Genomic DNA, 20,697 nt, shown 5'->3' with positions numbered 1-20,697 from the left:
CTTTCACTGCCATACATTGCAACTGGGAAGACCATAGCCTTGACTACACGCACTTTTGTTGACAGGGTGATGTCTCTGCTTTTTAGTGTGCTGTCTAGATTTGCCATGGCTTTCCTCCTGAGGAGCAAGCGTCTTTTAATTTCTTGGCTACAGTCCCCATCTGCAGTGATCTTGGAGCCCAGGAAAATAAAATCTGTCACTACCTCCATTTCTTCCCCATCTATTTGCCAGGAATTGAGAGGGCCGGATGCCATGATCTTGGTTTTCTTAATGTTTAGTTTCAACCCAACTTTTGCACTCTCCTTCTTCACTCGCAACAAGAGACTCTTCAGTTCCTCTTCACTTTCTGCCATTAGAGTGGTATCATCTGCATATCTTAGGTTGTTGATATTTCTTCCAGCAATCTTAATTCCAACTTTTGATTCATCTAGCCCTGCCTTTCTCATGATGTGCTCTGCATATAAGTTAAATAGGCAAGGCGACAGTATACAGCCTTGCCGGACTCCTTTCCCAATTTGGAACCAATCAGTGGTTCCGTGTCCAGTTCTCACTGTTGCTTCTTGGCCCGCATATAGGTTTCTCAAGAGTCAAATAAGATGTTCTGGTACTCCCATCTCTTTAAGAACTTGCCACAGTTTGTTATGATCCACACAATCAAAGGCTTTAGCATAGTCAATGAAGCAGAAGTAGATGTTTTTCTGGAACTCTCTAGCTTTCTCCATGATCCAGCGTATGTTGGCTATTTGATCTCTAGTCCCTCTGCCGCTTCGAAATCCTGCCTGTACTTCTGGTAGTTCTTGATCCACATACTGCTGGAGTCTAGCTTGTAGGATTTTAAGCATAACTTTACTAGCATGAGAAATGAGTGCAATGGTGCGATAGTTTGAACATTCTTTGGCACTGCCTTTCTTTGGAATTGGAATGTAAACTGATCTTTTCCAATCCTGTGGCCACTGTTGAGTTTTCCAAATTTGCTGGCAAATTGAGTGTAGCACTTTTACTGCATCGTCTTTTAAGATTTTGAATAGCTCAGCTGGAATACTGTCACCTCCACTACCTTTGTTGTTGCTCAGCTTTTCTAAGGCCCACTTCACTTCACATTCTAGGATGTCTGGCTCGAGGTCAGTGACCACCTCATTGTGATTATCAGGGACGTTAAGCTCGTTCTTGTATAGTTCTTCTGTGTAATTTTGCCATCTCTTCTTAATCTCTTCTGCCTCTGTTAGGTCCCTGCCATTTTGGTCCTTTATCATGCCCATTTTTGCATTGAACGTTCCCTTCATCTCTCCAATTTTCTTGAAAAGATCTCTGGTCCTCCCTATTCTATTGTTTTCTTCTATTTCTTTGCACTGTTCATTTAAGAAGGCATTCTTATCTCTTCTAGCTATTCTCTGGAATTCTGCATTCAATTGGGCGTATCTTTCTTTTTCTCCCTTGCCTTTTGCTTCCCTCCTTTCCTCAGCTATTTGCAAAGCTTCCTCAGACAGCCATTTTGCTTTCTTGCATTTCTTTTCCTTTGGGATGGTTTTAGTTGCTACCTCTTGTACAATGTTGTGAACCTCCGTCCATAGTTCTTCATGCACCCTGTCTATCAGATCTAATTCCTTAAATCTATTTGTCACCTCTACTGTATATTCAACGGGGATATGATTTAATTCATACCTGACTGGCCTGGTGCTTTTTCCTACTTTCTTCAGTTTAAGCCTAAACTTTGCAACAAGAAGCTCATGGTCTGAGCCACAGTCAGCTCCTGGTCTTGTTTTTACTGACTGTATAGAGCTTCTCCATCTTTGGCTGCAGAGCATATAGTCAATCTGATTTCTGTGTTGACCGTCTGGTGATGTCCATGTGTAGAGCCGTCTCTTGGGTTGTTGGAAAAGAGTGTTTGCTATGACCATCATATTCTCTTGACAAAATTCTATCAGCCTGTGCCCTGCTTCATTTTGTACTCCAAGGCCAAACTTGCCTGTTATTCCGGTTATCTTTTGGCTTCCTACTTTAGCATTCCAATCCCCCATGATAATAAGGACATCATTTTTTTGGTGTTAGTTCTATAAGGTGCTGTAGGGCTTCATAGAACCGGTCAATTTCATCCTCTTCAGCACCGGTGGTTGGGGCATAGACTTGGACTACTGTGATATTGAATGGTTTGCCTTGGATTCGAACTGAGATCATTCTGTCATTTTGAGGATTGTATCCCAGTATTGCTTTTCCTACTCTTTTATTGACTATGAAGGCTACTCCATTTCTTCTGAGGGATTCTTGCCTGCAGTAGTATACCTGATGGTCATCTGAATTAAATTCACCCATTCCTGTCCATTTTAGTTCGCTGATACCTAAGATGTCGATGTTCAGTCTTGTCATCTCTTGTTTGACCACGTCCAGCTTGCCTTGATTCATGGATCTTACATTCCAGGTTCCTATGGAGAAAAAATCTTTACAGCATCGGACTTTCCTTTCACCACCAGACATATCCACAGCTGAGCGTCCTTTCGGCTTTGGCCCAGTCGCTTCATTCTTTCTGGCGCTACTAGTACTAGCCCTCTGCTCTTCCCCAGTAGCATATTGGACGCCTTCCGACCTGAGGGGCTCATCTTCCAGCGTCATATCGTTTTGCCTTTTGGTACTGTCCATAGGGTTTTCATGGCAAAGATACTGGAGTGGGTTGCCATTTCCTTCTCCAGTGGATCACGTTTTGTCAGAACTCTCTGCTATGACCTGTCCGTCTTGGGTGGCCCTGCACGGCATAGCTCATAGCTTCATTGAATTACGCAAGCCCCTTCGCCACGACAAGGCAGTAATCCATGAAGGGGATTCATCAGTAGACATGCATAATGCCCGCATGTTTCTGGAAAATTAATAGCTTTGTGGGGAATTGAAATAAGGAGGTCTTCATTTCTAGTCTCCTGCTATATTTTTCAGCCATTTAAAACTCACTTATAATTTTCTCCTGCATTAATTACCTATCTCCTTGCAGCTTAACATCACTTGACCTGTATGCTGTGTCCAGAGTAGACAGCTCATCTTTGCAAAAGGGCCATGAACTTCTTTCATTAAAACAGAAATAGAGACACATACCATAATAAAAGACATTACTCAGATTTATCTGGTCGCCACTAAATATGCCTGGTCATAAGTAGCTATAGCAAAGAAGCCATCTGTAATGAGATCAACAAAGCTTAGCTTGACCTATATACTCACATGCCTCTCATTTTCTCACCTGGAAGATGCCAGAAGAAAAAAACCAGGAATAAACTAAAAGCAAATCAGGGCTTCACTCTCTTTAGAAGACAAAGGCAGAATACTGCTATGGGTGATTTTGTTTATGAAGTAAATGAAACAAGCACAAAAATCTTCCTGTCTTTTTTTTTAACTCAGATTGCTTTTAAGTATCAGTAGGATCTACATGAAGTTATGATAACATTTAGATCTGCAGAATTTCAGCAAAACAGAAAGAAGGCAGACTTTCTCACAGAATTGTGTGTGTGAAATCTGAAGGTTGGAAATGAGTGTCAATTACATTTCCTCTGGGGTTGCATTACAGGAATGGCATTGCTCCCAGGCCCTTTGTTGAGCTTATGTTGCCAACATCCAATTTCAGGCATCCATCATCACCACCTGCCACAACAAGCTTTCCCCGTGAACAAGAGGAGTAGAACCTTTAGAACTGGAGTCAAGTGAGTACTCTGCTGGTGTGTGTGTGTGTGTGTGTGTCACATTAGCCCATCCCAAATGCAATATTTGGGGTGAACTCCTATGGTAAAAGGCAGTGAGAATTAAGCTCACCTTCTTTCCAGAAGTACTTCCACCCATCTAGTTAATCATCCATAGTTGCCAGCTCTTGATGTGGGCCTTACTTTAGCGAAAAAGACAGGTTATTTGTCAGGTGTTCCTAATTCAATAGTTTTTAACACACAAAAACCTTCCCATTATTTTTGTTTTTGTTTTCTCCCCTGTTCAGAAGCTCACCCGAGGGAGGGATGCACTGATAGAAAGATTTGATTTACGCTGCAATGTCAGACCTCACATCCACTTTCTACCAGAGGCCTTTACTTCCACCCCAATTATTATTCCCACGCACAAATCAATAAGCTACTTGGACATATCTCCATCACTCTCAGCACCAAACAAGCATAAAATTATTTCCACTGGCAAATATGCCACTTACTTTCCTGGAGGGAGGGAGGGAACAAATCACTTTTTAGGCCGACAGCTGATCAAGGGTACCCCTGCTGCTGTCAACAGGAAGAAGTGTATAAACACTGGGATGGGAATTTAAAAATTTCTCATTATCAGCGCACACTAAACAAGCAAGTAAATAAATAAAGCAAGCTGGCATAGAGAGCCACTGCCCACCCATTGTGAGAGTAATGAAACTGTGTCTTGTGAGCCCAGTGAGAGGGCCTCTATCTGGGTCCCTGGAAACATTATCAAAGTGACACCTTCACAAAATCCAAGCCAAGCCTTTTTATCTTGTGTTCCAATGTGCAGAGCCAAATGGTATGGGGGAGAGGGGTGTGTGTGTGTGTGTGTGTGAAGTGAAAGAAACTTGCCCATCTCATAACACTCTAGTTAAAGCTGTCTCAAGATTTGATTCTTAATCCACAGCCAGCTTGGCTTAATTTAATTTTAGCCAAATGTCTCTGGAGGGCACAAGGTTAGTGAGGTTAGAGATATGATATTGAATTAGCTATAAAAAGTTTGCCTACTTTTAGGGCAGGAATGGGTAGCGTCTGGGGGTGGGGGTGGGGAGCTTGATATGTTGTGGGTTCACTTTAGGAAGGAGTTTTAGGAATTTAAAAGGGTAAAATGGGGGTCTTAAGTATCTGCAAAGCCAAAAGTGCCCAGTTTGATCCTTAAGAACAAATTGTCAATCTCAAAACATGCAAAAGAGGCCAACTTATTTCCTCACATCTATTCTGAGGGCCTTTGAGGCACAAAAGAGGCCTGGAGGAATTGATGTAGCCAGGGGCTTGTGTTTTTTTTAATACCCTGCCTTAGGACAACAAGGGCATATGTATGTGGTGGTAGCTGACCAAATGACCCTTGTTACTTATTACAATAATAATTATTAGTGACTTGTGAGATTTTTATTTATTTCCCTTTTCTATATTATTTGGAGAAAAGAAATCTGCTTTGACCAAATGAATGATACAGGTTGAGGCAGCATGAGTAGGAATTTTCCAGTTCACAGTAGACAAATTACTGTAGAGCCTTAAGTATCTGGTGTCTAGGATGGAACACAGATTCATGCGTCAGTCCTTCTCACCATAACTTAGAGATCACTGAAGAGCTGCTTTTCCATTGATGTTTTTTCAAGAATGCAGATTTCTATGAGAGCCCACTTCTGACACTCTACTCACCCACACTGGAAATTTCTATCACTTGAGATCCTACCAGGTGGAAGACAAAGACCTACCTACTTTCCACATTTCTCATGTTCCACTGGCGTGGAACCAGTATACTAATAATCCTGTTAGTTGTAGTAGAAGGTCCTTTTAAGAAAGTATAACAAATATTAAACAAATCCTTTTGTTAACTTTACCCAAGGAAGCTATCTTCCCTGAAGACTTTGCTCAGTTTTTGATTAATCCCCTCCTGAGTCCTTTTGTTGGGAAAGATTGAAAACAAACCTCTGGAATGAGGAGTCTATGTAAACTGTGGCTTGGTTATTGCAGTCTTAAAATTATCAGCCCTTTGTCCCCATTCTATTTGTCCACCCACCTTCTGTTCCAAGAATCCCTCCAGAAAGAAGTGTTTGGATTACCCTGAAGGTCCAGTAATCAGACTGCTCTGTTAACTTCTGGATTAACAAGTCAATCTTTCTGACACTACTTTCTAAACAGACAAACAATACAATGCATGCTTTTTGTATCTTTGCTGAGATGTGCTACTGAATAACATATCTTCACCAAGTATTCTATTGCTAGTATCTCTGCTGATGTTTATTTCATCAGCTCATTTAATCATTCTAACTTAGTCAGATTCAATTACTTTTGTGATAATTAATGATGTCTTTGCTTTAGTTTTCTGAATTAATTTGAAGACCAATACCCTCTGTTTTAGTTATTGCTATGCAGTTAGGTAGTCCCACAGCTTTTGCCGCCACTTCTACCAATAAAGCTCTACTTCATCTGCTAACTAACACGAAGTCAAGCATTTTTTAGAATACACGGAAGGAAAGTGCAGGTTTACTTTGATTTTATTATCAAAATTCCAGCACACCTTTGTCATAAATATATGCAAGTGGTAAATACAGAATGGCACTGCAAGTCGCAAGAAGTACTTAAAAGCAATGAAATGAGTGAGTCCTAAAACTAAGGGAAATTGTGAAGGGAAAATTTCAAGGCTTCCTTGTAATGAGATGTGCAAGATTAATAGTGAGTGAGCCTGGAAAGCTTAATTTTAAAAGGAATTATTTTTTATAGTGAGTGAGAAGCTGGCTAGACTAGAGAAGAATTTGTTGCTTGGAAAAATCAAAGGCAATTGAAAAAGAGGCTAATAGGCAGCTTGACTCTATCAGCGATGACCCAAGCAGGAGCTTAAACTTAAAGAAATAGTTACTGACAGACAATCCTGGCAAAATGATATCCATCAGGTCAGGAAGAATCAGAAGTGACTGACTCACTGAACAACAAGATGTGATTGAATCATTATCCTTGACTGCTATAGCCAAATGCTTGTCAGACCGTGATGAGGGATTTGTGTTTTGTTTTTTTCTAAGACTTCACCCTGTTTTAACCTCTTTTCATGCTGTTTCTGATGGGACATTAACAACAATTCTAGATCTAAAAAGAACACTGAGCAGCCACCGCCTTGATTTGACACTCAGGCTAGGCTTATATTTCCATTTAATTGTCTCCACCTTAAACTGCTTTTAGCTCCTACCAATCATTTTTCTTCTGGATGATTGCCAGGAGATGAGTCTGACTGCAATTTGTCTTGATGCACGACATTTTAACTAACCTGCATATCTGGTTCCTAACTAACCTCTTTTTTTATTATTATCATTGGCTAGGCTAGAAAGTGTGTGTGTGTGTGTGTGTGTGGGTAAAATCTCAGAAAATGGATGCAACAAAATATTTTCATAATGCCTGCCAAGGAAATGCCACGGATGCAGTGCCAAAGTAATCTAAGAGAGAACTTACTATACAAGGAATGGATAGAGATGGCAAGGGTATCTCTAAGCAAAAAAGGCTGCAGCAGGTATACCAGATAAGTTGCCATAGAAGCCAATAGTGCCCCTAATGATAAGGATGTGCTTGATTTTCCGGGGAGGGCAACAGCTCCATTCCAAACATGTCCAGCTTTGTTTTTCTTTTATCTGGACTGACCCTCAGTTGGTTGGCCTTCTTTTCCATTACCATGGCAGGCACTGGATCAGCAACTTTACTGCCCCACCTAGGTGAAAAAAGCAGGCCCAGAGTGTACTGACAGCATTTAATTCTAAAACTCCAAATTAATTTTTATTTATTTATATTTCATATTTCTTAACTGCCTATTTTCCTTGGAGAGGAATTCTGGGCAGTGTAGAATATAATTAATAAAATTTAAATCAGAATAATTTAAGATATTTTTTTTAAAAAAATATAAAACAGTATGAAAATTTCAAAAGGTGAAGAATTTCAAGATTGGGGATTAGCAGTTGTTAATAAAGGTGTGTGTGTGTGTTCTTATGCGTCCAACCAGCCCAATGGTTGTGTGGACCCCTGTGTCTCCCACGCAAGACTACACAGCCAGGTTTTGACCCCTTGGCAGAAGACCAAGAGATTGGGGTTTTTCCTCACCTCTGAGAACAAGATGTTCCACCATGCAGGGGTGGCAGCAGAAAAAAACTATCTTCTTAAACCAAATGATCTCATTCAGTGATTGTATCTAGATGCTGATCCACATTTAGGTAAAACATAAACTTGTGTAATCTTGATATGAACCCAACTGTTTCAAGTGTCTTATGCTCACACCTAGCTGAGACAATCTTCCCTGAAGGATCCTGTAATCCAAGGTGAGATCTAGGAGATTGAAAAAGATGGCACTCTCCCACCCTCTACCTCCCCTGGTAAAATTCACTCAACAAAGCAGTCGAGGCAGTTTCAATGCCAAAACAGATGCCGCAAATCTGCTTCAATTAATAGATGCTGTTTGTGATGCAGTAGCATGATTTTCTGAAGATATAAAAGCAATTAAAATCATTTTACTCTATGACATAAATGTAAAACTGATAACGAGGTAATTCATTTCTCAACACAAGTCGGAATTACACAAAAAGTCTGCAATCTTTCAAATTCCCCAGAACTCTTAATATAATAAGTGATTACAAAAGGTTAAAGATGGGAAAGAAGAAGAACATATTTTTTAAAAAATAAATAAATAACTACTAGACCACACATTTCAGCCATGAGTTTTGTTGCAAAGTGATTTCAAACTGGAGTCTGGAGGCTGCTGGTGGCAGGTTTCATTGGTGTCAGGTTACACTAGTATTCAGAGACAAAGGGAAAGGTTGACCCCAACCTCCAGCTTTTAAAACATAAAGGCAATTAGGTTCCATTCTGTCTTTTAGGCATAAAGAAATTTACTTTCATTTTTAAATCCACGGGGGGGGGGGGGGGGAGGAATCTTGGTGTACGCAGATCAATTTTCAGTCAGGGAAGTTCATTAGGCAGGTTTGTTTCAGCTTCTGCCTCTTGTGAAAAATTGAAGAAGAGACTGCTAAGTTGTACATTGCCTTCAGCTCCTGGAGAAAAAGGCAAGATAAAATTCAAGGGTTGTTTTTTTCTGTGTGTGTGTGTATGGAACACGGTTGTCTAAGACAAGGGAGGATTTTCTTTTTACAGTTTTTATTTTTATTTTTTGAAAATAAATTATCCAGACTTACCTTACAGTTAGGCCTCTGAATCTAATTATTGCAATATCAATACTATTTAAATGCAACATTCCACCATAATGTAATTAGAAGATACAATTATTTTTTAAATATCATGACATGAAAGACTTGGAAAATGTTTCCTATTTCCCTTTCCCATAAGTAGAGGACCAACATTTGGAAAGTCTAACCTAGCTTTCGTCTGTAGTCCTGATAGAATTCTTACCTGAGAATTCTGTTTAAAAGCCAGGAGCTCTAGGAAAAGAAAGAAAAGCAAAAAAAGCAAAAACAAAACACAGGCAAAAATACCCTTCCTGGTATTGCAGTAGTGGGACTGCAGTCCTCTAATCAAAAGGATTCAAATCTTTCTATGTGCTGCCAAGCTTTTTTCTTCCCACTCATTGGAGGAGGGAGGGGGGAGTTGGGGTGGACTGGGAGAGAGAGAGAGAGAAAGAGAGACAAAAGACAGGCTGAAGGCTGAAAGTACCAAGCTTCTCTCCTTCACAAAATGCAAACGTTTCCACTCTGCTGACTCCTCATTAAGTTCCTGAATCTGACAGTCTAATTATTGCAGTTGCTTTGCCCTTGGAATAAATAAATGCAAAAAATGGATGTTTAAAGAGAATGAGAAGGGAAATGCTGTCATCCAGGCAGTCGACACAGATAGTGGGTTTTAAATGTGGATATCTGCAGCATCAGTTTAGACCATTTGGGGGACAAGATAATAAGATGATTGTCTGCAGGCTGATTGAGTTCCTCATTTTGTGAGTTTTTTGCTTGTCTCCATCTCCATCTTCACCTTTTAAACTTTTGCTCCTCAGGAAACCTTTTTATACAGCTCCATTTTACTCTTCTCATCTGATGCAGAGGGCAAGAAGAGAAAGAGGGAGGGAAGGGGGGGAGAGAGATGAGAGATGATAAATTGAGAGACAGAAAGAGAGATAATGTTAGATCAATAGAAAATTGACAGACAGACATACACACAGACAGATAGATTATTGTTAGATGGATAGACTGACAAATTAACCGGTGGCAGAAAGACCTAGCAGCAATAACATGGCTAAAGCCTAATTTGTAGGTTTAAGTCACACCCTGAAATGGAACTCCACAACTTAGGCAATTCAGTTATTATTTTCAGGAAGTGCTTGGGGTGGGGGTGGGGCTTACAAAGACCACTCCTGCTCCAGGGCTGCCTTTGAAAGAAGAGGGTCATAGAGGAAAGGGGGTTCCAAACAGCCTATCTTTCTACTCAACATCACCCTGTAGACGTGTTCACCTCTTTGGAGAAAATGAATAATACAAGCAACTGGCTAGCACTATGACAGAGAGAAAAGGAGTATTTTTGTCCCTCCCTCCCTCCCTCTCCCCCTCGGCTGTTGCACTGATTTTCCCCTTCAAACTGCACTTTAAGGACCTACCTTTTGCAAACTAGCCCTCCTGTCTTTAACAAAGTGAAACTAAAACAAAGCCTCTCTCTCTTGACCTTCACATGCTGTATAATATTGCATGTTTTATTATACAGAGGCATTGGCTGGGAGGAAGGAGGAGGAAGATGACAGCTGCAGCCACACAGTCAAGACCCCATCACTTTTTTATGTGTATTTACGGTTGGCAACATAAGGCTTCAATGAATTTCTGTAATCTATCCACCTAACATATACAGGTAATCCTTGCTTAATAACCATAGTTTGGACTGGAAATTCCATCACAAAATAATGCAGTTGTTAAGCAAGACATCAGCTGCCCATGACTTGCAATTTTACTGCCAACTTCGCCATGGACTCTGCTTGTGGGAAGCCAGTTGTGACGCGTGCAAACGACAATCAAGTGACCATGGAATGCTGTGATGGTCATCAATGTCCACTGGCTACAAGCCACCCATATCTCACTCAATGACTCCGGGGATGCCACAATGGACATTAGTGCAAGGACTGGTCATAAAGTTACTTTTTCAGCACCACTGTAACTTTGAAGGGTTACTAAATAAGGCAGTCCTTAAGCAAGATCTACCTGTATCTGTTAATACAGGGGGGGAAATCATACTCCAGCCAAAATCTGTTATGGGTATTATGTTTACCTTATATGCAGCTCTATCATTCATCTCTATTACATTTGTTTCCTGTGTCACATTGCTACTCTTTGATTCATCTCTATTGTTCCTGTAGTGCATTTCCTGTTGTAGCCCCTCTAAATGATTGTCCACCTTTGAGATAACCAGAAAATATTATTATTATTTAATTATTAAACTTATATACCGCCCTTCTCCCATAGGACTCAGAGCAGTTCACAAGGTTTTTTAAAAAACAATACAAAAATTACAAAAATTAAAAACAATTAAAATGATTACATTAACCTTGAATAAATAAAAATCCCAATTAGAATCCAATTAAAACCTCAATTAATACTCTCAGTCCAGTCCAGCATACCAGAACTCTATTTTATTGATGTAAGCTATGATAAAAGAGTGTTGCAAGCCAGAAGGAATTATTTTATACCCAAGAGTCTGAGTGGGCTAATCTTAAGATTCTCCTCACCCCCCTCTTGACTTTAGGGTTAAATTGATATTATTGTAGATATGTTGCTACAGGTGTTCTTCAAACCACTTTCTGTATTCCTCCGAAGAACCAAAATAGCAAGCAGAGATAAAATTGCACAGCCTTTGTGGGATCTTGCACTGCACTGGGGAAGCCTCGTGAATGTGTGCAGCCTCGTTGAGGGGCCAACAACTGCCTCAGCTGGATGCACCTCATCAACAGCCGAAGGAAGAAAATGGTGAAGGTCACATGGGATAGTGGGAGCAATAAGGGTAGGCAGAGGGAGCAGAGTGCAGGGCAGCCATGGTCAGAGTTTGCTAAGCAAAATTAACAAGAACAGTACACCAAAATAGAAGATCAGATGGTTGTTTCCCACAGAGTAACATAGGTCAGCCTCTTAGGCCAGTGTTTTTCAACCGCTGTTCCGCGGCACACTAGTGTGCCGCGAGCTGTTGCCTGGTGTGCCGTGGGAATTTTTTTTTTTTTACCTCCCTCCGGAGAAGATGGCCGTGGCCCGCAGCTGAGCTAGACGGGAGGGTGAGTTCTGGCTGGCTGAACCCTGAGGAGGCTGTTGCCTGTTGCACGGCCTCGGCTGGGCACCGGGAGTTCCCGGTGCCGTAACAACTTGCAGAGGCCGCGGGAGATGTTGGTGTGCCGGTCCGGGTCCGCCGGGCCTGACCCGCGGCGGTGGCAACGTTTCTGAGGCCGCCGAAGATGAGTCGGGCGGCGGGGAACCTGGACCTAAAGTGGCCGGGCCGTTCTGAGCGACGGGGCGCCTGGGGCCTGCGGCGGAGTGCCTGGGAATGCCTTCTGAGCCCGTTCGGCATTTTTACCGAACGGGCTGAGCTACACGGGAGGGTGAGTTCTGGCTGGCTGAGCCCTGAGGAGGCTGTTGCCTGTTGCACGGCCTCGGCTGGGCACCGGGAGAGGGAGGGAAAGAAAGTGGGAGAGAGAAAGGCAGGAAAGAAAGGAAGAAAGATAGAAAGAAAGAAAGAGAAAAGAAAGAGAAAGAAAGAAAGAGAAAAGAAAGAAAGAAGGAAAGAAAGAAAGAAAGAAAGAGAAAGAAAAATAAATGAAGGAGAAAAATGCAGAAAGAAAAATTAAAAAGAAATGCAAGTAGCTTCCAATTTCCACAACAAGTAGAAAGCAAGAAATTGAGAGAGGGAGGGAAAGAAAGTGGGAGAGAGAAAGGAAGGAAGGAAGATAAAGAAAGAAAAGAGAGGGAGGGAAGAGAGGGAAGGAAGGAAGGAAGAAAGAAAAAAAGAGAAAAAAGAAAATACAGAAAGATAAATTAAAAAGAAATGCAAGCTTTCCTTTTCCTTCACAGCAAAAACAAACAAACAAAAGCCCCAAAATAAAATAAAATAAAGAGGCTAATAATAATAATAATAATAATAATAATAATAATAATAATAATAATAATAATAAGTTGGAAGGGACCTTGGAGGTCATCTAGTCCAACCCCTTGAGAACACAGGCCATCCTCAACTTACGACCATTCGTGTAGCGACCGTGGGGAGGCCCAACGGTGCGGAAAACGGTGGAGTGCCTCGTGATTTTTTTCATGAAACAAGTGTGCCTTTGCCCAAAAAAGGTTGAAAAACACTGTCTTAGGCTGCAGCCAGTGGCCTTTAATCAAGAGAGTTATTCCTTTGCCTGGCAAGAAGTCTCATTGAGTTTCTTTGCTCTGCTCTCCAATCTGCTTTCTGAGTATGCAGGCTTAGATATCATCCTCTGACCACTCCAACTATTCTGATGGTGCCTGTGTTTGATCAATCTCAGGTAAACTTGAAGTTTCATGACACTTGACATTTCACCAATTAATCTGGAGCAGCTTCTTCAGAGTCAAAGTCTGAGAGTCCTGGGCTTTAGCAGTGATGTTGTAGGAAGGAACTGTAAAGGCATTCATATTGCCCAGCCTTTGTGGGATCTTGCACTGCACTGGGGAAGCCTCATGAATGTGTGCAGCCTCGTTGAGGGGCCAACAACTGCCTCAGCTGGATGCACCTCATCAGCAGCTGAAGGAAGAAGATGGTGAAGGTCACATGGGATAGTGGGAGCAATAGGGGTAGGCAGAGGGAGCAGATGATGAGGGATGAGGGAACCATCCCTAAATGTAAAGGCAGGCACTGGTAAAGCTGTCTAGTGAAATTTTTCTTCCCTGAATAAATAGGAAGGACAAGATATGGGGGAATGATCAATCAGGTCCTGCAGAGCTACAGTATAATCTCAACAAAGCACTAGCTCAGTCCCATTGCCAACCTACAAACCCCGGCTGGAATTTCTGAGTTTGCTTAAGAAACAGCCAGGGACAACATGGGAAACAAGCACCTTAAGGGGCAGTATGGAATTATCCTCACTGTGCTCTCTGCAACTCCATAGTTATCTTCTTCCACATTAAAATTGCTGTATTATAACTTTTTTAAAAAAATTGAACTAAAGTTTGATTTTGTTTATCTCCTTTGACATTTTTTTAATTTGCAAGTTGGGGGTGAAGAGAGGCTGAATCCTCTAGTCACCACACCTCTGCACCACATAGCTAGGGAACAGCAGTATAACACTGATTTCAACTTTTGCATATTGACTTTTTAATTGCTGGAAAATCAGTGCACTGTGAGAACCACTTCTCTTTTACAGGAGGAGATGGACATCAGGTGAATGCCTTCTGGAAAATCACTAGTGACAACAGAGACTCCAAAGTTGCTACCTCAAAGCAGGAGGTGTGCTCACCCTGAAAAAAAAATAGCATCATGCATGTACCTAGTGAAGCAGCGTATGTGCATGAACAAGTGTAGGTCGTGAGAGCACACCTCTGTTCTTTGCATAGAAATCAAATAAGCATTTCCAAACACTTATTTTTCTCTGCCTCTTGGATTGCAACAGTGCTTTCATCAATTGTATTTCTGCATCAACGTGCATTTCTCCAGTCCTTGAGTAAGCATAAAAATATGCCAGCATAGTTTGTGCTGTCCTGCTGGCTGAAGTTGTGATTTGCTTTAGTAACAAGGCCTGCAAATTGTCCTGTACATATAATTATTTATTTGTTCAATTTGTATAGATGCTGATCTCACGTACGTAACTCTGTGGCAGCCTCCACAATAAAAATACAAACACCAAAACAATAAAAACAAAAAACATTTAAATTCATTAAAGCAATTAAAAAATGTAAACTGAGAGAGTACAGGCCATTTTACAAACAAGGTAATTGTTTTCCAGGTTTTACACCACTACCACCTGATCCCCCAGGCACAAAGGCAAAGCCACATCTTCAGGGTCTTCTCAAAGTCCAATCTAATTTTAGGGGAGAAGTTTGTTTACTGCAGAACAATTAATGACTGCAACTGAGAGTCTGTATTTGTATTCCACCTTTAATATTTGTACAAATAATTCAAGGCAGCCAGCATATTCAACACATTTTCTTCCTTCTATTTTCCCCACAACAACAATTCTGTGAGGTGGGTTGGGCTGAGAAAAAGTGACCAGCCCAAATTGGCCCTGGTGGATTTCATGACTAAGGTAGGACTTTAACTCATGCTTGTGTGCTTGCTAGCTTGGTGCCTTAACCACTAGAGCAAACTGGCTTTGTCAAAGTCTGATGGCCCTGACTTTGTTTCCCTTCTCAACCAGTATCAGCTGCTGGAGGGGAAAAGCACCAACATACACTCTCCTCAAAGCAGGGGTCGCCAACCTTTCTGGGTTGGCGGCCCAGTGGGAAAGGGAGGGACAGGACCCTTTAAGCGCGCATGTGCACAATGCAAATGTAGCTGCATGTGTGCACGAAAGGGCCTGTGAGCATGCGTGTACCACAAATGGGGCTGCTAGTGCTGGAGAGAGGATCGCAGCTCTCCTAGCACTAGCACAAGATTTGCGGCTCGGCTAGTGCTGGCGCAAGAACATGGTGAGCCCAGTGGGAAAGGGAGGGACAGGCACCTTTAAGCGCGCATGTGCACAATGCAAATGTAGCTGCATGTGTGCACGAAAGGGCCTGTGAGCATGCGTGTACCACAAATGGGGCTGCTAGTGCTGGAGAGAGGATCGCAGCTCTCCTAGCACTAGCACAAGATTTGCGGCTCGGCTAGTGCTGGCGCAAGAACATGGTGAGCGCGCACACATGTGTGTGTGCACTGGCCAGCCACCCACGTGGCCCGGTGGCCAGGAGGCCATAGCCCAGTAGTGGGCCGCGGCCCATAGGTTGGGAACCGCTGCCTTAAAGTGTGGTCCAAGTGCCTGTTTCTGAACGCTGACCAACTATTCTTCTGGAAGTTAAAGTGACAGGAAGAACAGCGAATCTGTTCAAAAATAGCTTAGGTGACAGATTGGTAGGACAGAGAGGAGGTAGGGAACAGAATTCCCAGCTGACTTACAGCCCATCAATTTGCAACCTGAGCTATTTTTTGAACAGAGGTTTACCAGTCTTCCAGAAGTCTGGTCGATTCTACACTTTTACTTTTCTGTCTGTTACTTGAGCTGGAAGGGCAGCATTCTTGCCAATTGCACCCAAGTCCTAGATTTCCCCAAATGCTGCAAGGGAACGCAGAGCTGGCAAAGAGTGGCTGCAATTCACAGCCCTTCTCCCCAAAGGAAGGGTACAAAATGGGGATGAAGTGTAATCCCTAGAACAGGGGTCCTCAATCTTGGCAACTTTAAGACCTGTGGCTTTGCTGGCTGAGGAATTCTGGGAGTTGAAGTCCACAAGTCTTAAAGTTGCCAAGGTTGAGGACCCCTGCCCTAGAACATCACCTACTTCCAAAGTCATAAACATAGCCATGCAAAGCATGTTGTCAGCAGAAGCAGAGAAACCCTTTCATGTGCTCACTTGGAATAGAACCAGCAACAGATCCCTTTACCATACTTACTGTTATTTTCAAAGACAACCAAATGCATATTGAACAGCATGTCTATGGTCTTCCAGCAGACCAGAGTATAGATGGACTGCCCACGTCATGCCTGAATGATACTTTGCAAAAAGTAAACCAGGCATTACACAGGCAGATGACTCCATGGAACCCAGACTTTGCTTTAAATGGGGGGAAAGCTATGCAGAAATGCTTTTTTTTTACATCTGTTTCACACTCTCTTCCCAATCTGATGATCCTCTTTAGATGAAGATAACAGGATAATTCTGTCACCCTCCCCACTTCATCCTTCAAAAATGTTTTTTAGTAAACAGAGGTTTATTGGCAGCACCCATTAGATATAGAAAGGTCATTTTTTGTTGTTGTTGTTCTCAGCAGTTCAAATTCAAGGGACTCTGGAATGACTTTCACAAATTTAAAAGCACAAATGGAAATAATCTAGAAATGTTATTGTTGTTGTTGCTGCTGCTGCTGTTGTTATTACACACAGTCCTTAATTTACTACTGGTCATTTACCAACTGTTAGAAGATACAATGGAGCTCAAAAAAGCTACTTGCATCCCAGATTCGAGGCTCCGACCTCTGCCCCTTCCCCTGCTGTCACATGACTTCATTTTAGGCCTTTGGTGATCAGCCCACGTTTACAACCATTTGCAGCATCTCACATTCACGTGACTGTAATTTATGTCATTTTTGCTGGAAACAGGCATTTACTTCTGGTTTCTGGCAAAAAACACCCTATATAGCGATCAATGGCTTTGCTTAACAACTGTAGCATTCACTTAATGACTATAGCATTTTCTTCATGACCATGGCCTTCACTTTACAACTGTGGCATTCACTTTACGACTGACTGCCACATTTGCTTAATGACCGCTGTAAAGAGGTCATAATATCAGGTGTGTTCACGTGGTGATCTTCTTTATGACCATCTCAACATACAAGCCAAACTGTAGGCTCAATTACAGTTGTAAGTCGAGGACCACCTGTACTGTTGCAACCCCAGTGAATCATCCATGAATATAAGTTCATTGAATTGGGACTTGGAACAACATTTCTGTCAGGGTGATTTGGATTTACTTCTCAATAGATTGGTTGCCATGACAAGATTATCCAGCTTCCTGTCCAAGGAGGTCCCATTGGCAGCAACAGAAGTGAAGTATCAGCTCGCTACCAGACTGACTTGGGCAGGACTGAGAATACTTTCCTCCTATCCTTGTCCAGGAGAGCAACATGTAGTGGGCCCATTCTGTCACCTCTGTCCCTTCCCCACCTTTCCCCTTCTGCCTTTCTCCCTCTCTCTACCTCTTTTTTTTTCACAACCTCTCTCGCTCCTTCCTTTCCTGCCTTTTGGCAGGAGCACTTTCATCTCCTCCTCCTTCAGGGATTTCAGATGTCACTGCAGGAAATGCTTGTCTGCCTCTCAGGCGGCGGCAGAGCCCTGTGGCTTTGACAAACCTCATTTAATTGGGAGGAAGCCAGGAGGTTTGGGAAGAACTGAAACAGCCCCGAAACTCCTTTTATCAGGCATAATTTCAACTCTGCATGGAAAAGAACCTGTATGTATAGAGAAAAGTCAACTTCCCCCCTGCTGCGAGCCCTCCCCTCCCCCTCCCCTTCAGCGTCCCCATCCACTGGCAAAGGCAGCATCGGTAGATTCCATGGCTTCAGTTTTCTAAAAGTGGGAAAGTATATTCATATTCCATAGGAGGCAGGGTAGAAAAGAAGGCAGATCTCTGTTCTCCTTTAGGCCTATATACTCCCCCTTAAACACACACAGAGAGAGAGAGAGAGAGAGAGAGAGAGGTTCACATGCACACACTTGCACTGTGTGTACACCCTGAAAACTGCATCAGAGAGTGGTTCTTAGCATATCCATGGGATTTAAAAACCCACATTGTGTCCTCTGAGAGAAACCTTGGGAGTCTCTTACATAGAAAATGGGACTTGGGGACGTAAAGTGTGCTGAACCCTCTTCTGCTATTTCTGATGTGCCTCCTGCCCACTGCAGGGAAGCCCACTCCCAGAGTCAAAGCTGGCCAGGAGGATAGGTGTATCGGAGCAACAAAGGGTGATGAACAGTAACTATATGTAGGGCCTAGCATACCACGTCATTCCCATCTGCCTTGGAATGGTCAAACTGGACCTTTTGCTTTTTTATATGTTTCCTCTGCAGTTAATATACAGAGAGCTGCAATTAATGTTTCCAGGTAAGAGGTATGGAACAGTTGCAAGGCTGTCTTACCTCCTTAGCAGAGGTAGGGTGACTTGCTCATGACCAGTCTCTTTGTTTCATAGGGGTTTTTCTGCCTCCACTTTAACATATTCTTGAGATGTGCCTGTTATTATAGGACAGTGGTGGCGAACCTTTTAGAGACCGAGTGCCCAAACTGCAACCCAAAACCCACTTATTTATCGCTGGGTGCCAGGTGGGCGTGGCCCACTGGGTGGGTGTGGCTCTGGTGGTCATGGAAGATTGGGTGGGTGTGGTCAAGGTGGGTGTGGTCACCTCAATGTTGCTCGTGGGGAGGGACACCTGTGGGGGGTGGGCAGGGTTGGGGGAGCTCCAGGAGGTCTCTGGCAGGTGGGGTGGTAGGCAGGAGACTCATCCTGTGGGGTGAGGCGAGGCAGGGTGGATGTGCCATTGCCATGGGGCAAGCCAAGGGCTGGGGCAGCTGCTGCCTGACACCATTGGCCCCCCCACACAGAGGCCAGCAAGTCCATCAGTAGCCACAGCCGGCCGGCCCCTTGACCAGCGCACTCTGGGGCTTCACAGCCCGTTGCCAGCAGTCCAAAGAAGCTGCCTCTGAGATGGATGGTCGGCCAACAGCTGAGGAGGTGATGCAGTGGGTCGTGCCTGGGAAAAAGAGAGCATGCGAGGCCAGGAGGGACATGATAGGGGCGAGAGAAACCAGCTGTGTTGAGATGCATCCAGCCACATGGGACCTTGGCGAGTTAGCAGATGGCTGGTTGAAGAGGGACAGTTGCCATCTCCGGGGCATGGCGCAGGTGCCCACAGACAGGGCTCTGAGTGCCGTCTCTGGCACCCGTGCCATAGGTTCGCAACCACTGTTATAGGACGTGATGGGGGGGGAGGAGAGAAACAGGAAACCATGGGAACATCTGTTTTGATATTTGTAAATCTGTTGCCTTTGGAAGACCAAAAAACCGACATTTGCTGCTAATTTGACCCTTAAGTGGTCCCAGTCAATTAATTTGATTTTATTGTCCAGTGATTGAGTGTACTGTACTGTCTTCTGGCTTAAGCTGAAACATACACCCCTTTCCATTCTTCACAACATAAAAAAGTATATGTAGATAATGTTTTCCCATGCTTCTCTGATATCGTGCTAAACGTTTCTTGTCTCTTTAACTCATCATGCTTGTGAGTGAAAAAACCCCTCCTTTTAGAGCACAAGCATTTCTTTCACCATAAGACAGGGAAGACTTGTTTTTTTCCACAAACATCATCATCTGCCATCTTGAAATTCCATATCCCATCCATAAATGTATCCTACCACTGCCACAGAGATAATAAAAGGCCCCTGTTACAAAATATAGATTAAGCTTATTTTGCCTCACTATTGGGACTGGGCTTTCACCTGGACAACTAAAAAGACTGAAGACCTGATGATATAGTTTGTAAGTTAAAGGTAATATTGCAAGAATTTGCCTCTTTGATAAAATTCTATGTGGCAGTCAGAGCAATTAAACAATAAATGTCTTGTTTGCTAGCATGCTTAATTGGGAAAAATTCTCAATTAAGATCCACACGCCAAGTGGTGAGGGTTTCTCGTAGAAAAAGCTTCCGAAGTTCAAAAAGAAACTGATTTCCTGTGTAAGAATATCATTTCTTTGTTTGAAGTAGTGGGCTTCAATTTATCTTAAAATATGTGCTCATTTATTTTTTAGGCCTGTATCTCACCTTTCATTGAGGAGTTCAAGGTAACACCTGCATTGTTCCTTCCATCTAATTTTCTTCAGAACAAGAGCCCTGTGACTTCAGAATAAAGTTGAATCTGATGTCTTCATCCAGCATCCTACTCTGGGTGGTTCTAGTTCTAATGGTTTTTTAATGTTTCTAATACTTATAATCAAAGATTGTTTTAAAATAGAGGGGTGTCTGATCTAGCCATGGAAGCTTGTCACCATTTTCCAAATGTATTTCTGTATAGAGAGATTTAAAATCTCTAAACTAGCCTCATTAGATGTTATACCATGTGATACAGTGTGTTCCTTCTTACCTGTATATCTAAACGGGATCCTATTTTTACAATTATTCCAAAACTGTAATTAGAAAATCCTCATTATAACAACAGTTCTGCAAAGGTTAAAGAAATGGATGGAAATTATCTGCATGTCAACATTTAATGGCTGAACTCTGCAACTTCTAGAAGCTTGTGAAGATTCCTCCTACCAAGAATTATTTAGCTAATATAGTTAGAAG

Source organism: Vipera berus, assembly GCF_964194415.1.
Source record: "Vipera berus genome assembly, chromosome: 1".
Lineage (NCBI taxonomy): Eukaryota > Metazoa > Chordata > Lepidosauria > Squamata > Viperidae > Vipera > Vipera berus.
Note: the sequence above shows the minus strand (reverse complement) of the source record.